Here is a 15,679-nt window from a genome sequence, read left to right as displayed (position 1 = left end):
GATGTGGGTCACAAAAATAGAAGGCAGAAAAACAGTCTGTGTTCCCCTTTTCTGCTCTGGTAGATGAAGCTCTACTATCGTGTGACTTGTAGCTTCTCAAAGTCTCAAGTTATTGGCCTGGAAGAAGAAGAAAAAGGTGAAAATGGTACTGGGGGGACAAGTCTGGTCCTGAGTTCCTAAGATGCCTTGTGCCTAAGAAGACATTACTGTTTAGAGAGGGAACTGCAGCACTGCCTGCTGTGGAAGGGATTCTACTCTTTCTGGACTGGGCACGGTTGGTGATTAGTGGAATCACTTATGTTACCCCAAATTCTCCTGCCTCTCAGAAGGCATTTTAGAAATGTTGAGAGAGAAACCACCTTCTTCTGTGGTCTCCACCAGCGACTGGACAGAGATGAGATTTTCATTCGGTGATTCCAACTGGCAGCTCTTTATATTTCACTCCTTCAGAATTGGCTGATCTGCCAGCATTTTCTTTTTCGTTCTACTCGTGGATATTGTAAATGAATCTTGTCACACTCCCCCAGCAGCCGACACTTGGAGTGAGCCGCAGCCATGGGGTTGGGCAACTTGTCCAGTTAACTCATATGGAACAGATAGGATGGAAATGTTTTTTTAAATATCACTCCATGAGTCATACATATTTGCACTTCAATTTAGAAATCTTTAACTTTTCTGCTTTATAAGTTTAAAATCAGGCCCCAAATGCTCCCTTCAGCAGTGCGTGTACTAAAATTGGAGAAACCAGTTTGCAGGGTGGTGGTGGGGATTAATAAATAAGGTCATGCCATGTCGAAAAGAATCAAGAGAAATGCCTCAGAAAATAATACAAGTTTACGGCTTCCCTGGTGGCACAGTGGTTAAGAATCCACCTGCCAGTGCAGGGGACGTGGAGTTCGAGCCCTGGTCTGGGAAGATCCCACATGCCGCGGAGCAGCTAAGCCTGTGCGCCACAACTACTGAGCCTGTGCTCTAGAGCCCGCAAGCCACAACTACTGAGCCCAGGCACCTAGAGTCCATGCTCTGCAACAAGTGAAGCCACCACAATGAGAAGCCTGCACACCGCAACGAAGAGTAGCCCCCGCTCGCCACAACTAGAGAGAGCCCACATGCAGCAACGAAGACCCGATGCAGCCAAAAGTAAATAAATAGATTTATTTTTTAAAAAAAGTAATACAAGTTTATCAGAATGCAGGACCTTGAATTAAAAATATATTGGCTGATTCAATTTATTTGGAATTCTAGAAATGGCAAAACTAACCTATAGTGACAGAAAGCAGGTCAGAGATTGCCTCAGGCCAGGGGTGCAGGAAAGAGGGACCATCATCGGGAAGGAGCAGGGGAGCTTTGGATGTGTTGGAAATGTCCTACATCTTCATCGTAGTTAGTTGCACAATTTAAACTCCTAAAACCATACACTTAATGAGTGCAGTGCATTGTATGTAAATTATACCTCAATAAAGTTGATTTTAAAACTATATACTGGCGTAGGTTACTGAGATGCCATGGGAAACCTTCCTAAATCATCTTTTATTTTAATATTAAAAAAATAGTTGACCTAACTCCAAGCAAAAATAATGTATATCCATCAGCTTTAAGTGCTGTAGCTGACAGGCTCAGCTGTTACTGCCAACTGCTATCTGAGAAGAAGTTTCAGGCTGGCTCTGCCTGCAGAGGGTAGGCAGCCTGCTCTCCCCGGCAAGCGGCTCAGAGTTTTCCTTGCAAGCGGCTGAGTTTTCCTTGCCGCACACTGTGTTGTGTTTCATTCTTGGGAAGGGATCGCAAGACAGGCCCATGAATTGCAAGATGTACTTTTATCTGCCACGTGAACATGGAAATAAGTATCTATCAACTTCGTACCCAGCGCTTCTTTCTTTTTCATTTTCCAAGTTGCAGTTCTGGAATATTATCTATGATTTCATTCATCGAGGCCAGTTAGACGTGGGAGGAAGAAGGTGCTGAACTAGTCTGCGACGTGGAGGAGAGGCCGTGGTAGGTGGGGGCGGGAGGGGGACAGGCCTGTGGAGCTGATGCAGCCTGATGCTCAGCTGCGCCCTGCCGGGCATCCCAGGACCAGCCTGCACTGGCCCGACTGGCCCGGGCCCTCCCCCCTCTCCCACCGTCCCTTCTGCTTTCCCCCAGCGTGAGATAGTTTCCCCACCGCAGGGGCTCACAGCCCTTGACAGAGGCGGAGAGTTTGGGTTTTGTGATTTAACAGCTGATAGTGAGCATTCCCTCCAGAGGAGAAGCAGCCAGAGCCGTTTCTCCCTCTCTTTCTCTCTGTGGTCCCTCAGGCTCTTGAAGTATTTACACTAAACTCCAGGCCAGCAAAGAGAATTTACAGCCTTATCACAGAATTAAAGGCGCTGGCGAGGCGGGGTGGGGGTGGTGGGGGTGGAATGTGTCTCTCCTCCTTTTCTAAGGGAGACTTTTGGCTTCACGTAGGGGGCTGATTATTCTCTCTCTCCTCCTCTGCCTGAAGTTCCTCTCTGAAGTTTTTCTGTCATGTTTATTGGGATAATGAGGATTTATTTTTTTACTTCTATTCCAATATTAATGTTAGGAAATGATTTCTATAGGAAAGTATCTTAAAAACCACAAACTGGGTTTAATCAATGTAAAGATTACTACAGGTCAGTATTTCTCTTTTTAAAAACATTGGCTATCAAGCTGATAAAAAGAATACTTAAAATCTAGGTAAGGTATAAAGAATAATGATACAGAGGATATGTAGTATAAGGACATGAGCTGTTTCCTTTTAAGATCTTTGATTTCTCTAATCCAGTGTCCCCGTCTCCTCCCCTGTGAATTTTTCAATTAGTAGCCCTTTACGATTTTAATATGTAATTTTACTCTGTGTTTCCTTCTGTAAAAAAATTTTTTTTTAAGATTTCTGCGTGTTTTTGAACGTTATATACATAGAATCATACATATTCTTTGTGGCTTTCCTTCAGATAACACTGTGTTCCTAAGAGTTAGCCATTCTGCTGCATGCAGTATGGTATAATTCACTTATATTCACTGCTGTTTTTATCTCTTCTATTGTTGGTGGACACTTGGATTATTTCCAGTTTATTCTATTACAAATAGTGCTACTGTAAACGTTTTATAGATTTTTCCTGGTCTTCACTCTGGGATTTCTCTAGGCTTAGGGTGTATAACTGGGAGTGGAATTACTGGGTGTGTGCATCTTTATGTACCGATAATGCCAAATGGGTCTCTGTACCCATTTGCATGGGTTTACTCTCTCACTAGCATACGTATATATAGAAATTATGCATCCCTTCACCAATATTTAATAGTATCAGATTTTTTCAATTTATTTTTTGCCAATTTAGTGGTAACAGAATGGATACTTACTGTGATTTGTACTTGGATTACTCCACTTAGTAATGAGGTTGCACATCTTTTCATTGGCTGTCTGGATTTTCTCTTCTGTGAGGAGCCTGTTTTCTTTTCCATTGCCTATTTCTGCTTGTTAGTTATATATTTTGCAAATATCTTCTCTTGGTTTGTGGCTTGTCCTTTCATTATCTTAATGGTAAATTTCAATGAACTGAGGTTGTTAGTTTTAATGAAGTTTAATTTATCCCGTTGACTATATAGTTCATGGGGTTTTTGTGTCTTATTTAAGAAAGACAAACCTAATCCTAGGATATAAAGATAGTCTCTCATATTGTCTTCTAAGAGTTTTATGATTTTACCCTGCACATTTAAGTTTTTAATGCACCTGGAATTGATTTTCATATGTGGCATAAGGTATAGACACAATTTCAATTTTACTGTATGGATATCCAATTATTCCAGCATCATTTACTGAAAAGTCCCTGAAATGCAATAGCTGTTGTCATAAACTAAGTGTGTAAGTGTATGTTCCTTCTGGGCTCTCTCTTCTTTTCCTTTGATCAATTTGTCTATCCTTAAATTGATACCATACTGAATCAGCTATACTTTCATTGTAAATGGTGATATCTATAAATTCCCCCTTGACCCCTTGAAAATATTAAAATCACTTGTCAATTTCATACAAAAATAAACTTTGGGAGATTTTTATTGGAATCATATTGAATTTAATATCAATTTGAGGAACACTGACACCTTAATGATGTTGAACTTTTCAGTCCATGAACATGGTATATGATTTGATTTCTCTAATTTTTTAAAAATATATTTTTTAAAGCTCTAAAAAAGCTTTATAATTTTATTCACAGAATTTTTATACAACTTTTCTTAAATTCCTGTAATCTCTATACTTTTGATATATTAATGACATTTTAAAAAATTGTATTTATTCAGTGCTGGAGTATAAAAATGCAACTGATTTTTGTATATTGATTTTGTATTCAGCTTATAATTATCTGTATATTATATTTTTCTACACAGTGGTTTTATAAGTGGAATATTGCTTTGGGTCTTTCCAATGCTTATACTTTTTATTTATTTTACTTGCCTAAACTTCACTGGAGAAAGGTTGAATTTTTAATAGCAGGCAACCTTGTCTTACTTCTGACTTTAAAGGGAATGCGCTGAACATGTCACCATTAAATGTGATGTTTACTGTAGATACCCCTTTATCAGTATTCAGTAAGTATAGCTCTATTCCTTCTTTGATAAGAGGTTTTTATTATGAATGTAAATTCAGTTTTGTCAAATACTTTTCCATTATTGAGATAAGCACATGATTTTTCTCTATTACTGTGATGAATATCTGTAGTTGATTTTCTAATGTTAAATTAACCTTGCATTCTAGGAAAAAACTCAACTTGATCATGATATGTAGCATATTTGACATTGTCAGGTTTGACCTGCTCATAGTTTTCATAGGATTTTTTCATCTAATGTTCAAGTTTTATTTCTTACAAGAAAATAATTTCACTGGTCATTATCCAGTCTTAATGATATTGAACCTTACAAGAATTATTAAAACTGTATTCCACTTTGTGATCTTGAAACATATGCATACAAATAAAAATCTTTGATGAGCATCGTGGAAGCATCATATAATATTGTTGTTTCACCCCCCCCCCCAAATATATTCTGCATCTTTTGACTTTTAAACCTTGAATTCATTATTTGAGCAACTTTTCAAACAGCAAGAGAAAAAAATTAAATTTTTTAGACTACATGAAGGTGATATATGTAGATACAGTATTTTCACAGGTTCCTAAGTACTTTTAACCATAAGGAAGTTTCCAGATTTTGTATCCACATATATGGTAGTCAATTTATTTCTGTGCTTCTAAATAACAGTACTTATTAGATTGCCATGCTTGCCTGGCTTTCCTCACAATTAAACCATAAAGTTTTGGGGGGATTTTTAGTCATTAAAAGTTTTCTTTATGGAAGTATAGTTGATTTACAATGTTGTGTTAGTTTCTGGTGTACAATAAAGCAATTCAGCTACATTCAAGGTCCTATATATGTAGAACCTTGTTGTTTATCTATTTGATATATAGTAATTTGTATCTGCTAATCCCAAACTCTTAATTTATCCCTCCTCGCCATTTTCCTTTGGCAACCATAAGTTCGTTTTCTAGGTCTGTGAGTCTATTTCTGTTTTGTAAATAAGTTCACTTGTATCATTTTTTATTTATTTATTTATTTGTTGAGGTGGATACTATTTCTATCTCTATTTTTTTTAACATCTTTATTGGAGTAAAATTGCTTTACAGTGGTGTGTTAGTTTCTGCTGTATAACAAAGTGAATCAGCAATATTTAAACATATATCCCCATATCTCTTCCCTCTTGCATCTCCCTCCCTCCCACCCTCCCCACCCCACCCCTCTAGGTGGTCACAAAGCACAGAGCTGATCTCCCTGTGTTATGTGGCTGCTTCCTACTAGCTATCTATTTTACATTTGTTAGTGTATATATGTCCATGCCACTCTCTCACTTCGTCCCAGCTTAACCTTCCCCTTCCCAATGTCCTCAAGTCCATTCTCTACATCTGTGTGTTTATTCTGGTCCTGCCCCTAGGTTCTTCAGAACCATTCCATTTTTTTTTTTTTTTTAGATTCCATATATATGTGTTAGCCTACGGTATTTGTTTTTTGCTTTCGGACTTACTTCACTCTGTATGACAGTCTCTAGGTCCATCCACCTCACTACAAATAACTCAATTTCGTTTCTTTTTATGGTTGAGTAATATTCCATTGTATATATGTGCTGCATCTTCTTTATCCATTCATCTGTCGATGGACACAGGTTGCTTCCATGTCCTGGCTACTGTAAATACAGCTGCAGTGAACATTGTGGTACATGACTCTTTTTGAATGATGGTTTTCTCAGGGTATATACCCAGTAGTGGGATTGCTGGGTCGTATGGTAGTTCTATTTGTAGTTTTTTAAGGAACCTCCATACTGTTCTCCATAGTGCCTGTATCAGTTTACATTCTCACCAGCAGAGCAAGAGGGTTCCCTTTTCTCCACACCCTCTCCAGCATTTATTGTTTGTAGATTTTTTGATGATGGCCATTCTGACTGGTGTGAAGTGATACCTCATTGTAGTTTTGATTTGCGTTTCTCTAATGATTAGTGATGTTGAGCATCCTTTCATGTGTTTGTTGGCAATCTGTATATCTTCTTTGGAAGAATGTCTATTTAGGTCTTCTGCCCATTTTTGGATTGGGCTGTTTGATTTTTGATATTGAGCTGCATGAGCTGCTTGTAAATTCTGGAGATTAACCCTTTGTCAGTTGCTTCACTTGCAAATATTTTCTCCCATTCTGAGGGTTGTCTTTTTGTCTTGTTTATGGTTTCCTTTGCTGTGCAAAAGCTTTTAAGTTTCATTAGATCCCACTTGTTTATTTTTGTTTCCATTTCTCTAGGAGGTGGATCAAAAAGGATCTTGCTGTGATTTATGTCATAGAGTGTTCTGCCTATGTTTTCCTCTAAGAGTTTGATAGTGTCTGGCCTTACATTTAGGTCTTTACTCCATTTTGAGTTTATTTTTGTATATGGTGTTAGAGAGGGTTCTAATTTCATTCTTTTACTTGAAGCTGTCCAGTTTCCCCAGCACCACTTATTGAAGAGGCTGTCTTTTCTCCATTGTATATTCTTGCCTCCTTTATCAAAGATAAGATGACCATAGGTGTGTGGGTTTATCTCTGGGCTTTCTATCCTGTTCCATTGATCTGTATTCCTGTGTTTGTGCCAGTACCATACTGTCTTGATTACTGTAGCTTTGTAGTATAGTCTGAAGCCAGGGAGCCTGGTTTCTCCAGCTCCATTTTTCTTTCTCAAGATTGCTTTGGCTCTTCAGAGTCTTTTGTGTTTCCATAAACATTGTGAAATTTTTTGTTCTAGTTCTTTGTAAAGTGCCATTGGTAGTTTGATAAGGATTGCATTGAATCTGTAGATTGCTTTTGGTAGTAGAGTCATTTTCACAATGTTGATTCTTCCAGTCCAAGAACATGGTATATCTCTCCATCTATTTGTATCATCTTTAATTTCTTTCATCAGTGTCTTATAGTTTTCAGCATACAGGTCTTTTGTCTCCTTAGGTAGGTTTATTCCTAGGTATTTTATTCTTTTTGTTGCAGTGGTAAGTAGGATTGTTTCCTTAATTTCAACATTAGTGTATAGGAATGCAAGAGATTTCTGTGCATTAATTTTGAATCCTCTTACTTTACCAGATTCATTGATTAGCTCTAGTAGTTTTCTGGTAGCATCTTTAGGATTCTGTATGTATAGTATCATGTCATCTGCAAACAGTGACAGTTTTACCTCTTCTTTTCCAATTTAGATTCCTTCTATTTCTTTTTCTTCTCTGATTGCTGTGGCTAAAACTTCCAAAACTATGTTGAATAATAGTGGTGAGAGTGGGCAACCTTGTCTTGTTCCTAATCTTAGTGGGAATGGTTTCAGTTTTTCACCATTGAGAACGATGTTGACTGTGGGTTTGTCATATATGGCCTTTATTATATTGAGGTGAGTTCCCTCTGTGCCTACTTACTGGAGAGTTTTTATCATAAATGGGTATTGAATTTTGTCAGAAGCTTTTTCTGCATCTATTGAGATGATCATATGGTTTTATCCTTCAGTTTGTTAATATGGTGTATCACATTGACTTGCATATATTGACAAATCCTTGCATTCCTGGAATGAACCCCATTTGATCATGATGTATGATCCTTTTAATGTGCTGTTGGATTCTGTTTGCTAGTATTTCGTTGAGGATTTTTGCATCTATGTTAACATTTTACATGTTAACCAAAAGATAGACTTGGTGGATGAGGGGAGAGTTAAATATGAATAATTTTGGAATTTTCTGTTTTCCTGATCTGTGACTGAAAGTGCTTTACCATCTGTCACCAGATATATGTCACCAGCATATAAAACTTGTCTATTCCTCTTTTGGTGCTTAGCATGAGGGCCTTGGTTTGATACTATGCTCTAACCTCCATGTTGTAATTTCCCAACCAGCATCTCCAATAGAGAGCTATTCATTCATTATTTTATTATCCAAAATGCCTAGCAGAATTCTTTATACTCTGGTAAATGTTCGTTAATTTTTATTTTAGACAGTAGAAATAAATAACTAGGCAGTACCCAACTGAATGAAAGTTCATGATGTATACAAAGAGTTTCCAGTGATTTAGCTGTAATTTAGGGGATGTTATTTTTTAAGGTTTGGTCTTATGTCCTCTGCTTTTTAACATTTACATGATTGATGTAACATGGATAATAGAATGGAAATCATGATCCCAGCATTTTAAGATGAGGACATGTTTAGAATTGAGATCTAGTAATTTAAGTATTCATTATTATATCCCACAAATCTTTATGAAGCACTTAGTCTAAGCCAAACCCTGTGTTTGTACTTGAAAGACAAAGCATGATCCTTATGGAGCTTCCTTGATCTCGGTGGCCACAGATGGAGTAAGACCACTCTCCACAATGGCAGGTGACATTCACTGAGGGCCGGTATGTGCCTGGCACAGTTTGAAGTGGATTATATGTACTGACTCATCTAATTTTCACCACAGCCCTTTGTGGTAGGTATTGCAAAATCTTCATTTTATAGATTCAGAATCTCAGGCACAGAGAGATTCATTACATTACCCAACATTATGCAGCTAATGAATGTTAGCCAGGATCAGAATCCAGGCAGTCTGCCTCCTGAGATACACTGACTTTCAATAATCAAATAATCTTGTAGACCAAATGATAACTTGTAGAAAATTATAACTGTTCCAAGAGCTGTGGAGGAGAGATTCATCGTATTCTTAAGCCTATTTTAAGAGGAAATGACCTAGGGGAGGCTTCCTGGTGTAGAGACAGTTAAGATGACACCTGAAGGCAGAGTGGGCATTAACTAGGTAAAAAGGGGCTAGTGGAATATTGTGTACAAAAGAAATGCCTATTGATGGCAAGGAGCAAGCGGGAATTCAAGAAAGTTGCTACCAAAAAATAAATAGGTAGAGCAGAAGGTGGGTCTTGATGATATAGATTCCAGTTTGCAAAGCATTTTCACTTTAGCTCCTGTGTTTAATGCTCACAACCAACTTGGGTAGTTTAGAGACTTAATTTAACCAAGGCCATGGACCAGGAGTAGTAAGTCTGGGACCTAAATCCAGATCTCCTGATTTCAGTTCCCACAGCTATTCCACCAAACCAGAGCAGCTCAACAGTGCAAAGGAGGACTAAAGCAACATGTGGAGGGCACTGTGAGTATGGTATTTCTGGTCAGGGTCCACATGACTCAAAGATGTGTTCAGCAGTAATACTGATAACACTGGTGCCTAAGGAAATGCATTTTATCTGGATGTATGAAAGGAAGTACAATTCAAAATCAAGCCAAGACACAATTACTCTCAGATCTGATAGAATTCAAACATTACCTGTAACGCTGATGTTGAGACAGGGCCCCATAGCTTCAGGAGGGCATGAAGAACTAGAAAATCAAGACTTAGGAGGGAAAGTCAAAGAAATTGGGTTCTTTGAAGAAAACTATCAAAGGTTGCTTATCAAAAACATTCTGTGACAGACAATGACCAGCGTACTTTTTGTCATCTCCCAGGAGGTAGAAAGCAGGAAGGATTGATACCAGCCCGGCAAACTATTCTTCATTTCCTGGCAAGATAAAGAGACACCCTAGGACCAATACCTCAAACATCAAATCTGTAAATCATTTGTGCTTGGCTCTGGAATTCTAATGTGATTCTCTTTCCTATTCCAGGTTTACCTATTTGTTTCACCTAGACCATTCTTAGGGTTATTTTGAAATCTCCCAAGCATGTGTCATAATTGTGCTAAGGAAAAGGTAGTCAAGGATTAAAATGAGACAAAAAGATACCATCCAATAAAATAAAGCTGCAGATAATACATATGGGAGATAAACCACAGAAGGATAATTGAAAATAGTCAAATACTTGTTACAATATCTGTCCAGCATCCATCCCTGGCAGCTGCCCACTTAATGCAGTTAAGCAGAATGCCTATAGTAAAAAAAAAAAAAAAAAAGCCTGCTGAGGATATGGGGGGAGACAAGGCATAATCGCTAAACCTAGAGCTCCCCTGCTATATTATAAACTCCTTGAGGGCAGGCAGTCTGTAACAATCACCTTTACGCAAACCATAGCACCCAGTTATAGGGTGCTAGCACATAAATGAGGATCAATAAATGTTTGCAATTTATAATTGTTATGCCTTTCCTTCTCGTCTCTCTCCATAATTGTCATTATTCAATCACTGTAAAAAAACAAATGTGTCTCTCTCCTGCTCCTTTTTTCTTGTCTTCAACTCATGCTTAATGCCTGGCAGTAGATCCAGAGGCACCATTTAACCTTGCCAAGTGGCAATCAGAAGTAAGTCAGAGAGAAATATTTCATGACTCTCAGAGATGTTAAACCCTGGCATAAGTTGATGAGAAAGATTGTGAAATCATTTCTCCAGGGAGTCTTTGAAAATGTAGAATACCTAGTGTGATTCAGGGGTAAAGATATACCTAGAGATCTAATTTAACATTCTATAAACATATACATGCATACACACACTAGTTTTCCTTATACAAGTTATCCATGTTCAGTGCAGAAAATTTGTACAATCTAGGGACGTATAAAGAAGATAATAATCACACCATCTAAAAAAGCTACAGTTAGTATTTTGGTGTATTTTTATTTTTTAATGTATCTGTCCACATACAGTCATTCATTCATTTATTCAACGAACTGTCATTAGGACTCTACCAACATTCTATGCAGAAAAAGACAGTAAACAATCATCATAATAAAAGGAAAATTATGTGGTATGGTAGAAGGTGTTAAGTGTATGAAAAAAAGTATTGCAGGTTGAGTAATGGGGTCAGAGATGCTGGGACAGAGTGGAGGAGGTTGTGATATTTTTTAAAATAGGGTAGACAAATAGTTTTTGTCAATGGAATCCTTATTTTTTCTTTAGGTATAATTGACAAATAACATATTAGTTTGAAGTGTGCAATGTAATGATTCTATATTTCTGTGTATTACAAAATGACCTCCACAAGAAATTAACATCTGTCATCATACATAATTACACAAATTTTTTCTTGTGATGAGAACTTTTAAGATTTACTTTCTTAGCAACTTTCAGATATGTAATCAGTATTATTAGCATAGTCACCATGCTAAACATTACATCCCCATGACTTATTTTATAACTGTAAATTTGTAACAATTTGTACCTTATGACCCCCTTCACCCATGTCAACCAGCCCTTATCTTCCCCCCCCCCCACCTCTGGCAACCACCAATATGTGCTCTGTGTCTGTGAGTTCAGTGTTGTTTGGTTTTGCTTTTTTAGGATTCATATGTGAGATCATATGGTACTTGTCTTTCTCTATCTAACTTACTTCTCTTAGCATTATGCCCTCAAGTCTATCTGTGTTGTCCCAAATAGCAAGATTTCATTCTTTTTATGGCTGAATAATATTCATATATATATATATCTATAGATATAGATCTCACAATTTCTTTATCCATTCATCTGTCAGTGGACACTTAGGTTGTTTCCATATATTGGCTATTGTAAATAATGCTGCACTGAACATGGCAGTGCATATATCTTTTCAAGTGAGTGTTGTTGTTTTCCTCAGATAAATACTTGAGAATAGAATTACTGGATCATATGATAGTTCTATTTTTTAATTTTTTGAGAAACCTCCATACTTTTTTCCATAGTGGTTACACCAATTTACATTTCCACCAACAGTGCACAAGAGTTCCAGTTTTTCTACATCCTCACCAACACTTATTTTTTGTCTTCTTGATAACAGCCATTCTAATAGGTGTGAAATTGTACCTCACTGTGGTTTTGGTTTGCATTTCCCCGATGATTCGCAATACTGAGCATCTTTTCACGTACCTATTGGCCCTCTCTGTCTTCTTTGGAAAACAAAAGTCTATTAGGATCCATTGCCCATTTTTCAGTTGGATTGAGGGTTTTTTGCTCTAGATTTTGCTTTTGAGTTGTATGAGTTCTTTATATATCTTAGATATTAGCCCCTTATCAGATATATGATTTGCAAATTTCTTATCCCATTCTGTAGGTTGTATTTACACATTTTTGATGGTTTCCTTTGCCATGCAGAAGCTTTTTATATTGTCACCCACTTGTTTGTTTTTACTTTGGTTGCCTTTGTTTTTGGTATCACGTCCAAAAAAATCAGTGTCAAGACCAATTTTAGCACTTACCACGTATGTTTTCCTCTAGATGTTTTATGGTTTAAGGTCTTACATTCAAGTCTCTTATTCATTTTGAGTTAACTTTTGTGTATGGTATAAAAATATGGTCCAGTTCCTTTTTTTTTTTTTTTTTGCATGTGACTGTCCAATTTTCCCAACACCATTTGTTGAAGAAACTGTCTTTTCCCCATTGTATATTCTTGACACCTTTGTCATAAATTAATTGACCATACATTCATGAGTTTATTTCTGGGTTTTTCTATTCTGTTCCATTGATCTATGTGTTTTTAGGCCAATGCCATACTATTTTGATTACCAGAGCTTTGTAATATAGTTTGAAATCAGAGAGCATGATGCCTCCAAGTTTGTTGTTCTTTTTCAAAATTGCTTTGGCTATTTGAGGTCTTCTGTGTTTGCATACAAATTTTAGGGATGTTTGTTCTATTTCTGTGAAAAATGCCATGGGTATTTTGATTGGGATTACACTGAACCTGTAGATAGCCTTGGGTAGTATGGACATTTTTACAATATTTATTCTTCCAATACATGAACATGGAATATTTTTCCATTTATTTGTGTCTTCCTTGATTTCTTTCATCACTGTTTTATAGTTTTCAGTGTAAAAGTCTTTCACCTCCTTGGTTAAATTTTTTTTTTTTTTTTTTTTTTTTTTTTGTGGTACACGGGCCTCTCACTGTTGTGGCCTCTCCCATTGCGGAGCACAGTCTCCAGACACACAGGCTCAGTGGCCATGCCTCACAGGCCCAGCCGCTCCGCAGCATGTGGGATCCTCCCAGACCGGGGCACGAACCTGCGTCCCCTGCATCAGCAGGTGGACTCTCAACCACTGTGCCACCAGGGAAGCACCTTGGTTAAATTTATCAGTAGATATTTTATTCGTTTTAATGTATTGTAAATGGAATTGTTTTCTTAATTTGTCTTTCTGATAGTTCATTATTAGTGTATAGAAATGCAACATATTTCTGTATATTGATTTTCTTCTGCAACTTTACTGAATTTGTTGATTAGTCCTAACAGTTTTTTGGTTTTTCTATCATGTCGTCTGCAAAGAATGGCATTTTTATTTTTCGTTTCTGATTTGGATGCCTTTTATTTCTTTTTCTTCACTAATTGCTTTGGCTAGGACTTCCAATACTATGTTGAATGAAAATGGTGAAGGTAGGTATCCTTGTCTCATTTCTGATCTTAGAGAAAAAGATTTCGGCTTTTGCAATTAAGTGTGATGTTAGCTTGTCATGGATGGCCTTTATTAGGCTGAGGTAATTTCTCTCTATATCCACTTTGTTGAGAGTTTTTAATCATAAATGTCTATTGAATTTTGTCAAATGCTTTTGCTGCATCTATTAAGAAGTTCATATGATTTTCATCCTTCATTTTGTTAATGTGTATCACACTGATTGATTTGCAGTTGTCGAACCATCCTTGCACCCACTTGACAGTGCTGTATGATCCTTTTAGTGTATTGCTGAATTCAGTTTGCTAATACTTCATTGAAGATTTTTGCATCTGTTTGTCAGGGATGTTGATGTACAATTTTCTTTTCTTGTGGCATCTTTGTTTGGTTATGGTGTCAGGATAATGCTGGCCACATAAAAGGAGTTTGGAAGTGTTATCTGTTTTTGGAAGAGTTTGAGGATTGATATTAATTCTTTTTCGAATGTTTGGTAGCATTCACCAGTGAAGCCATCTGGTCCTGGAGTTTCATTTATTGGGCGTTTTTGATTACTGGTTCAATTTCCTGACTAGTTCAGTTTTTCTTTTTCTTCATGATTCATTCTTGGTAGGTTGTATGTTTCTAGAAATTTATCCATTTCTCCTAGAGTGTCAAATTTGTTGGTGTATAATTGTTCTTAGTAATCTCTTATGATCCTTTGTATTTCTGTGGTATCTGTTGTGAAGTCTCCTCTTTCATTTCTTATTCTGAGTTCTCTTTTTCTTTTTTTCTTGGTGAATCTAGCTAAGGTTTGTCAACTTTGTTTATCTTTTCAAAGAAGAGTTCTTAGTTTCATTTATCTTTTCTAATGTCTTTTTAGTCTCTAGTTCAGTCGTTTCCACTCTGATCTTTGTTATTTCCTTCCTTCTACCTTCCTTCTTTTCCTTTCCTTCCTTTTCTTCCTTCTATCTTTCTTCTAAAGATTTGGGCTTTGTTTTTTCTTCTTTATATAGTTCCTTGAGATATAAAGGTAGGTTGTTGAATTGAGACTTTTCTTGTTTCCTGATATAGTCATTTATCACTATGACATTCCCTTTTAGAACTGCTTATGCTGAATCACATAAATTTTGGTATGTTACATTTTCATTTGTCTCAAGGTATTTTTTTATTTCTCTTGATTTTTTCTTTTTGACTCATTGGTTGTTCAGCAGTATGTTGTTTAATATCCACATATTTATTAATTTTCCTGTTTTCTTCTTGTATTTGATTTCTAGTTTTATACTATTGTGGTTGGAAGAGATGCTCAATATGACTTGTTTTCTTAAATTTATTAAGACTTATTTTGTGGCCTAACATATATATCCTAGAGAATGTTCTGTGTGCACTTGAGAAGAATGTATTCTGTTAATGTGGGATGAAATGTTCTATATATATCTGTTAAGTCTATCTGATCTCACATGTCATTTAAGGCCAATGTTTTCTTACTGATTTTCAATCTGTATAATATCTATTCATGTAAGCAGGGTGTTAAAATCCCTTGCTATTATTGTATTGTTGTCTATGTCTCCCTTTAGGTCTGTTAATATTTATATATTTAGGTGCTCCTATGTTTGGTGCATAAATATTACAAATGTTATATCCTTTTGTTGGATTGAGCACTTTATGTGCTGACCTTTTTTGTCATTTATTACTGTCTTTGTTTTAAAGTCAATTTTGTCTGACATAAGTATTGCTACTCCAGCTTTCTTTTGGTTTCCATTTACACGGAATTTATTTTTCCAGCCTTTCACTTTCAAGCTGTGTGTGTCCTTATTATCTGAAGTGTGCATCTGTAGGCAGCAT

Source organism: Leucopleurus acutus, assembly GCF_964270905.1.
Source record: "Leucopleurus acutus genome assembly, chromosome: 3".
In the NCBI taxonomy this organism is placed as follows: Eukaryota; Metazoa; Chordata; class Mammalia; order Artiodactyla; family Delphinidae; genus Leucopleurus; species Leucopleurus acutus.
Note: the sequence above shows the minus strand (reverse complement) of the source record.